The 9,650-nt window shown below is 39.3% G+C and overlaps 1 non-coding gene across 1 annotated transcript; it reads right to left on the reverse strand.

Moving 5' to 3' along the window:
• Positions 1-1,602: 1,602 nt before the first annotated feature.
• Positions 1,603-1,687, reverse strand: TRNAR-UCG. The gene has a single exon. It is a non-coding gene; the product is annotated as a tRNA-Arg (tRNA).
• Between the last annotated feature and the right edge of the window lie 7,963 nt (positions 1,688-9,650).

Here is a 9,650-nt window from a genome sequence, read left to right on the forward strand (position 1 = left end):
CCCTGAGATAACCATTTTCAAAAGTTCATTTAAGGGGTCACTGCCTGGCTCAGTCCATGAAGCATGTGACTTTTGATCTCAAGGTCACCATTTCAACCCCATATTAGGCTTCCTAATTAGCTTACCTAAAAAAAGAAATGAAAAATAAAATAATAAAAAGCTCATTAGGTGACAGCATGGAGAATGAATTGGAACTCTCCTTTCTAATCACTTACAATGGTGCACTCTGTCATCATAGCACTTCCTGTGGCCTGGTTTATATTAAAATATTAAAAATATTTTTAATGTTTATTTTATTTTATTTTTTTAATGTTTTTTTAAATTTATTTCTAGGAGAGGGAGAGACAGCATGAGCAGGGGAGGGTCAGAGAGAGAGGGAGTGACAGACTCTGAAACAGGCTCCAGGCTCCGAGCTGGCAGTCAGCACAGAGCCCGACGCGGGGCTCGAACCCACGAACCGCGAGATCATGACCTGAGCGAAAGTCGGACGCCCAACCGACTAAGCCACCCGGGGGCCCCTGTTTATTTTATTTTTGAGAGAGAGAGACAGAATGTAAGCAGCGGGTAAGCAGAGAGAGAGAGATAGAAAGAGAGAGAGAGAGTCTGAAGCAGGCTCCAGGCCCTGGGGTCTCAGCACGGAGTCAGATGTGGGGCTTGAACTCACAGAAAGTGAGATTGTGACCTGAGCCGAAGTCAGACGCTTAACTGATTGAGCCACCCAGGCGCCCCTATATTAAGATATTTGTGTAAATTGTCTTCTCTACTATTTTATGAGCTCCAGGGCCAGGGGGCTTATTTTATTCAAAGGCGTTATATTCCCTCCCATCACTTAGCATGTTCTTGACCTAGTAGATTCTCAGTGTTTGTGTGAGGACTAACATAGTCTCTTGGTCACAATGATCTTTCATATTTTATCCTTATTTCCTTCTTTCCTTCATGTCTCACACTCAGAAACCAACATAGTTTGTTCTCTAATCAAATTAAAGACCTCAAATCAAGATAGATAATTTGGTAAAAGATGTGTCTCCAAAATATTGATTGAGGGCACTGTGTGAAATGGGAAGGCATTGAAGGGTTTTAAGCAGGGGGCTTCAAATTTTTATGTTTAAAAATAATCACTCTGAAAAAACATCACTTGGGTAGGCTGAGAGAAAAGCAGTTCAAGATTTCTTATAACCAACTCCTTTCTCGTTCTCTATGATCCAGGGGTAAGGTGAGAGAGGAGGAACGGTTCATTATTTGTTCCCTTCTACCATCCCTTTGTTCAAGTTCCAAACTTTCCCAGGATGCTTCTTTGCTTGCTCACTTCACCACCTTACTTGTCCCATTCTGGAATCATAGCCAATTTTACCTCTACTATTCACCTGCTCTATGGCCATTAGCAGAAGGCTCAATGCAATGGTAAGCCATGCATTTGTATAGATGTGCCATTTGTTAATAGCCTATATCAGTAGTTTTCTTTTTTTTTTCTTTTTTTTTTTAATGTTTTATTTATTTTTGAGAGAGAGAGAGAGAGACAGCGTGAACAGGGGAGGGTCAGAGAGAGAAGGAGTCACAGAATCGAAAGACAGGCTCCAGGCTCTGAGCCAGCTGTCAGCACAGAGCCCGACGTGGGGTTCGAACCCACGAACCGTGAGATCATGACCTGAGCCGAAGTCAGACGCTTAACCGACTGAGCCACCCAGGCGCCCCTATCAGTAGATTTCATAAGGCCCTTTTTGTGCACTGAAGCATCTTGCTTCAATGGAGACAAGAGGGGGGACAAAACATAGGCATGGGGAAAAGATTTTTTAAATTTTATTTATTTTTTGAGGGAGAGAGAGAGATAAACTAAAGCAGGCTCCAGACTCTGAGCTATCAGCTCAGAACTCGATGGGAGGCTCAAACCCATGAACTGAGAGATCATGACCTGAGCTGAAGTTGGATGCTTAACCAAGTGAGCCACCCAGGAGCCCTGATTTTTTGTGTTGAGATAGATCTGTGAAAAATAAGCCAGCTGAGCCAATCAAAGGAGGGATGCAGAGACTCGAGCACAATGAAGGGAGGTTTTAATCAATGTTTTTGCAAGAGTGGGTGTCTGATGGACAGGCACACCCAGGGAAGTCACAGCAGGCAATGTAGCTGTGGAGGAGACACAGGTCCCTCCCTTGGTTCCTCATTGGCTGAGTACTGCAGAGCTTATAGCCTTTACCAGAGGTTGCCTATCCCCACCAAAGGCAAAAGTAGTCTAATTGGAACAAACGCACATTCCCTGAGGTGACACAGAGACGCTTAAGACCTTAACAGACTGAGACACCCAGGCATCCCAAGACAACACAGCTTTCATTTGGTATTTCTGAAAATGAATTCTCTCACTTATTCTTACAGTTTCTCTATCTTATTGATGACTCCTCAAGATAAACGTAGCATGAACAATAAAAGCTAGTGGATATGGGGGCGCCTGGGTGGCTCAGTTGGTTAAGCTTCCTACTTCAGCTCAGGTCATGCTCTCACAGTTCGTGGGTTCGATTCTGCATCAGGTTCTGGCCTGACAGCTCAGAGCCTGGAGCCTGCTTGGGATTCTGTGTCTCCCTTTCTCTCTGCTCCTACTATGTTTGTGCTCTGTCTCTGTTTGTCAAAAAAATAAATAAACATTTAAAAAAATAAAGAAGCGAATCCGCATGTATCTCATGTCTTTCACTTTTCCAAGCACTTGGCTTATTGTATCCACATTGCATCCTTCTGATGTAGATGCTTTTATTGCCCCATTTACAGGTAAAGAAATGGAGATACAGAGTCTCAATAACTTGCCCAAGACCCATGGATAATAAATACTCTTGACCACTATGTTATGTAAAGAATGTACCGATGTCAAGCAAGTTTGACATATATATTAATATCTTTTAATCTATATTATTAAAATATTTAAATATATGGTGAAATCATTTAACATTAACATGTGACTTTTTAAAAAGTGTATTTATTTTGAGAAAGAGCAAGAGAGCATGAACAGAGAAGGGACAGAGAGAGGGAGACAAACAGACTCCACACTGTCAGCACAGAACCTAATACAGGGCTGAACTCATGAACCGTGAGATGATGGACTGAGCTGAAATCAAGAGTTGGATGCTTAACTGACTGAACCCTCCAGGTGCCTGCAACCACAATTCTATTATTTGCTTCCTTGAGTTTATTTGAGATACCTCAAATAAATGAAATCCTGCAGTATTTGTATTCCTGTGGCTGGTTTATTTTGCTTAGCATAATGTCCTCAAAACTCTTTCATGTTGTCCCATATTGTAGAATTTCATTCTTTTACTATACTGTTAAGACTGAATAGTATTTTGTTGTATGTGTACACCACATTTTAAAACACTTAAGCTGTTTTTAGTTTGGCTGTTGTAAATTGTGCTGCAATGAACATAAGGGTGCAAGTAGCCCTTCATAATATGAAAAAACATAAAAAAAAGTGCTCAACATCACTACTCATCAAAGAAATTCAAATCAAAACTACATGAAATAATGCCCACAATGAAGTATCATCTCACACCTCTCAGGAAGGCCATTATCAAAAAACCTGAACAGACAAGCCTTGACAAGGTTGGGAAGAAACTGGAGCCTGTTCACTATTTTAAAAAAAAAATTTAAAATAAAACTACCATATGATTGAGCAATCCCACTTCTGAGTATTTTTTCAAGTCAGTTATTATTATTATAATTTTTTAAAGTAGACTTCATGCCCAGCATGAAACCCAACGTAGGGCTTGAACTCACAACCCTGATATCAAGACCTGAGTTGAGATCAGGAGTCAGATGCTGAGCTACCCAGTTGCCCCGAGCAAGTTATTTTAAGGTGAATTTCATGTTGTCCAACTCTGTATTGCTTTAACCATGTGGGTGGTTGTCTTTCAGGCTTGCGTGCCCCATTTCCTTTTATGGAAAACTGCATTAACAAAGCAGAGGAATCAGAAGTTCTTGAGTCACATAATAAGAATGATCCATGCTAAAATAAAACATTGTGTTAAAATACCAGATGAACCTGGCCCTTATTATCATGATTATTTACTGTTTCATTTTGCTTTCACTCACCTGAGGTGAGTCACTCTGATAACTCAGAAAGTTTCCGGTATTGCCAGAAGGGTCAATTCAGGAAAGAAAGGAACTGAAATCTGAGACTTGAAAATTTCGTTGCTGAAACTTCAAGTTTTGTTCCAGGGAGAAAGAAATAAGGAAATGTTGTTGAAAATAATCTAGCGCTACTCTGTCAGAGCAGTCCCACCCGAAACTGGATTCTCTCTCACCCAGTGCACACCAGGGTGTGACCATGCCTGATAAGGGTGCAACAGGTCCCAACACAAGCCACTCAATCTTTGTGCTCACCTTTTGCAGTGATGTGATAAATTTGGGCTGATGCCACTTGTGTAAATCACCAATTTGAACTTGATGCTTGAACTTTACAGCTGGGATGGAAGGGGTCTCACGGGTCATCTAGGTAAAATCATGGTTTCAGTCAGCTCAGGCTACCCTAACAAACTACCTTAGTCTGGGTGGTGTAGGCACTAAACGTTTATTTCTCACAGCTCTGGAGTCTGGGAAGCCAAAATGCTGGGCACTGATCTAGTAAGGATCCTCTTCCTGGTTTGCAGATGGTCCTGTTTTTGGTGACCTAATGACCTAATAGCCTCCATCTCCAAGGCTTCATCTCCAAATAGCATCACTTTGGAGAAGAGAGTGTCAACATACAAATTTTGAAGAGATAAAAACATTCAATACACATCAATGATAGTAATTTTTTTTTTAATTTTAAGAGTGGGGTCTGTTTTTGTTATTTATTTATTCATTTATTTATTTAAAACTTTAAAAATTGTTTCTATTTATTTTTGAGAGACAGGGCATGAGTGGGGGAGGGGCAGAGAGAGAGGGAGATACAGAATCTGAAGCAGGCTCCAAAGCCTGACGGGGGGGCTCCAACTTGTGAACCATGAGATCATGACCTGAGCCAAAGTCGGACACTTTACCAACTGAGCCTCTGAGGCACAATATTTTTATGTTAATTTATTTTGAGAGCGAGAGAGAGAGTGCATGAGAGGGGCAGAAAGACACAGAGAGAGCAAATCCTAAGTAGTCTCATCAGTAGCACAAAGCCCGATGCATGGCTTGAAACCACAATGAACCCGTGAGCCCATGATCTGAACCAGAACCATGATTTGGACATTTAACTGTCTGAGCCACACAGGCACCCCAGAAGTAAAGACAATTTAATTTCCCTGCCTTTTCTTCTCTCTTCTGAGTGGCTTGCAGAGGCACACATACTAAACATAGTTTGATGACCTCTGATCTAGTTTGAATCTCTCCCTGTACAAATGAGAGGATTGAGGCCATGAAATAGCAGTGACGAGTCTAAAGTTGTTCATTGTGTTAGTGGCAAAAGTTGAGGCCATGCACATGACTGTTTAGGACATGGCAATTTAATTTTTCCAATGATCTCAGTCAAATATATTGTAATCAACTTTTATTCTTCTTTTACTTCCATATTGCACATCTTAGGGTCCATCATCAATGACCTTCAAAATATATCCAGAGTCAGACCATCCTTCCCCTGCCCATGCTATGACTTTGATCCTAGTTGCCATCATTTTTCTTCTGCAACAACATCCCAACTCATCTCTCCGTTTCTAGCTAGTGATGAACCTACTTCCCACCTGCCCTTGTTGGTTTCACTCAACAGAGCAATCAAATCAGTCCTTTTAAAAACACTGTGTTTAATTGAACCTGAAATGCCACCAAATTAAGAGGCATCATTATCTCATCTACTATTAAGAAAGAAACGCTTCCAGTCATATAATGATGCAATGCTCTCCATCACTTACAGGTTTTACTTTAGCCTTTGTACTGTGCTTCAGGAAGGCTATCCGGTCCTCGTAAAGCTGGGTTAATTGTTCCACCATGTACTCTCACAACGTCTACTTATATTTCACTTAATACTGTGTTCAAATTACCTGTTTACTCATCTGTCTTCTTTTAGTATGCTAAGGTACAGTCATGAACTCACGAATTGTGATTATGACCTGAGCTAATGTTGGACACTTGACTTACTGAACCACCCAGGCACCCAATGAATGGATGCTAAATAGGTTGACTGTACTGCATTATATGAACACCTGAAACCCCCAAAACTTTACTGCATACGTCAGCAGTTTTTCTGTCAAGTTTCGGCTAAAACACAGTTTTTTACTAGTGGCCCCAACATGCAGAGTGACCACCTTCTTGGACAAACCACTATGATTGGTCATCCTGTCATCATGGTATATATAGCACATAACTTTCCAACTTTAGTATCTTTCTGTTGAGCTTCTGTATTTGTAGCCACATATTTTTAAGAGTTCGAAAACTCATGCTCTGAACATGCTTGAAACTTTCTTTCCCTAAAATTATGTTTTTATTTTAAAGTATATATAGTATACATGATAAGCTATGGTCATCTTTGACTCCCAAGGTGGTTCCTTCTACATAATTACTGTTTTTACTTTGCATGTAACCTTTGGATCTTTAGGCATTTACACATATATTTACAAAACAAACTTATGGAAATATACAGTATTATTCTAGGGGTACTTATTTCTAAATATATTAGGCAAATTGCCTTTAAATTAAAAAATTTTTGAGAAATAATTATTTTATTATTTTATTTTTATTTTTAAGAGGAAAATGTGATTTTCCTTATTATATTTATTTATTTAATTTGATTTAAATCCATGTTAATTAACATATGGTGTAATAATAGTTTCAGGAGTAGAGTTTAGAGATTTATCACTTGCACATAAAACCCAGTGCTCATCCCAACAAGTGTCCTTCTTAATGCCCATCATCCATTTAGCCCATCCCCCCCTACCCAGCACCCCATCAGTAACCCTCAGTTTGTTCTCTGTAATTAAGACCTCTTCTGGTCTCCCTGTCTGTTTTTATCTTATTTTCCCTTCCCATATCCTATGTTTATCTGTTTTGTTTCTTAAATACCACATGTGAGTGAAAGCATATGATATTTATCTTTCTCTAAAAATTCATTTTTAATGAGACTTCTATACCATTATTTCTCATATATAATTAAATGCAGCTAAATATAAAAGACCAACCAACATGGCTAAGGACCCACTTAAATGTATTTAAATTCTGAACAGTCTGGATGGTAAAAAAAAAAAAAAAATAGAGATTCTAAAAAAGAGATCAGAATGTCCAAGTATTAATGTAAATTATACTTGGAACCTGGGAGGAGAGGAACATGTCTTTTTTTTTTTTTTTTTTTTTTTTAGGTAATCTCTACACTCAATGTGGCAATGGAACTCTCCACCTCGAGATCGAGAGTCAGATGCTCTACTCACTGAACCAGTCAGGTGCCCCAACGAGAATGTCTTTTAACAAAAATTTTTTTAATGATTATTTATTTTTGAGAGAGAGAGAGAGAGAGAGAGAGAGCACAAGCAGGGGAGGGGCAGAGAGAGAGGGAGACACAGTATCCAAAGCAGGCTCCAGGCTCTGAGCTGTCTGACATGGGGCCCAAACTCACATGCCGTGAGATCATTACTGGATTTGAAATCAGCCACTTAACCGACTGAGCCACCCAGGCACCCCACAACTACTCTCAGTTTAGAAGTGTGGTTCTAAACCTCTTCTTCTTGGACAAATTTGTGCTATTCTTCAGGGAAAGGGGACATTTTCCTGGTGGTAGTGGGGTTTATCTTTGCACAGTGGGATTTGCCTAACAAGCTTGAGAACTAAGCCTGACTTGGAATCAGGACAACTGGTCCCACCACGTTACGGAAGCCGACCTACCTTGGCCTTTTGTTTTATGTCCGCCACCCTCTTAGCATTTTTATCTGCAAGTTAACAATAAGACAGTCCTGGATTTCATTCTTTTAAAAATTGTCCCATTCAGCAAAGTGCTTCTTTTTCCACCTCTTAGGACTTTAAGTTTTTATCAGATACACTGGGTATATTCTCTGTACCCTACTCTGGCCCACATAACCTTACCTAGTCTATTCAGCACATTTGTTTAAAGCCTATTATTGATCACAATTGCTGCTTGTATGATCATAAAACCAAAGTTTTAATAACATTAAAAACATTAAGAAAACATGTTTAAAATGAATTTAATATGGTCTGTGCCAACATTAAATAATAGATATTAATTTTGATGAGATCATTGACAACTTAGGCTGGTCTAGTGAGTCTGCTTTGTTGTAGAAGCATAAAGAAACAAATTAAAATTTATTTAAATTACTAAGTATTAACTTCTTTTTTAAAAAGTATCAATTCTTTTTAAACATTTTTTAGTTTGTTGTCAATTTAGTTAACATACAATGTAGTCTTGTCTTCGGTAGTAGATTCCCATGATTCATCACTTACATAATAACACCCGGTACTCATCCCAACAAGTGCCCTCCTCAATGCCCATCACCCATTTTCCCCATCCACCCGAACTCTCCAACCCCATCAACCCTCAGTTTGTTCTCTGTATTTTAGAGCCTTCTATGGGTTGCCTCCTCTTCTGTTTGCACCTTATTAATTAAGCACTACAGCTGTAGGATGATTCATTTACCTGGGTTTATTGAAAACAAACACTGCTTCCTCTTATTTCTTTCTAGGGGAATTTAGAGAAAATCCATCTTTTCAAAAAGATTTTATGTTTAAGTAAACTCTGTGCTTAGTGTAGGACTTGAACTCACAACCCTGAGATCAAGAATTGCATGCTCCACGAACTGAGCCAAGGAGGTGCTTCTAAAATCCATTTTTAATAGTTTCTTTGCCACACTAGGATGACAGCCTACCTAGTGAGCATCCCTTACTCCAGCCCTTCCAGCCATTCCCTACTTGGAGCTGCTGTGGTATGATGGTTAAGAGCATGAGCTCTGGAATCATCAGCTGGACCTCGATTTCAATCATGCATGGCATGCATTACACTAATTTTATGTTACTTAACTTCTTTGAGCCTCAATTTCCTCATCTGTAAAAGATTGATACTTACAGGAGCGAATTTGAGAAGAAGGGATTTAGTAAATCGCTCAGCTTTTGAATAAAAACATTGGAAAAATTGATTCAACTCAAAATCCTCATTCTTATCTTCTTAGGAATAGAACAATAGAAGAAAACCAAATACACCTTTTTCTGACTGCGAACATCCTCACACAGCATGGCCCCAATAAAAAAAGTGTCTAGTGGAAATCTTCTGCCTCTAGGATATTCAAGACTTGTGGAAACGTGGCTTTAATTTGCAGAACTTGTTTGTATTTTAACCCCATTAAAATAGTCCCATCTGGTTGGACTTAAAGTTTGGTCTATTCCATTTTTGAAAGGTCAATTCTCCATTCCCCAGATTATAGACCTTTAATTCACTAGTTGTAAAATCTAAACCACTGGCCAGTAAGTCTTCTCTTGGCCACATTCAAAATTGGGGTCTCGGGTAAATGGTTTACAGGACAAGCCGGGGAGAATTAGGTACCGGTCTTCCCATTATTGACCACCATCTAATCCATCATTCTGCACTGAAATTTCTTTTCTAAGCATACATTGATTTGCAATTTTTATTGATCTTTCTTTGGCCTTTGACTTTGTGGTCAGGAATCTATTCTGAACTTAGCCATTTGGCTTCATAGAATCCCCAGAGCTACTGAAGC

Source organism: Hyaena hyaena, unplaced genomic scaffold (genome assembly GCF_003009895.1).
Source record: "Hyaena hyaena isolate Hyena2069 unplaced genomic scaffold, ASM300989v1 scaffold_1537, whole genome shotgun sequence".
In the NCBI taxonomy this organism is placed as follows: domain Eukaryota; kingdom Metazoa; phylum Chordata; class Mammalia; order Carnivora; family Hyaenidae; genus Hyaena; species Hyaena hyaena.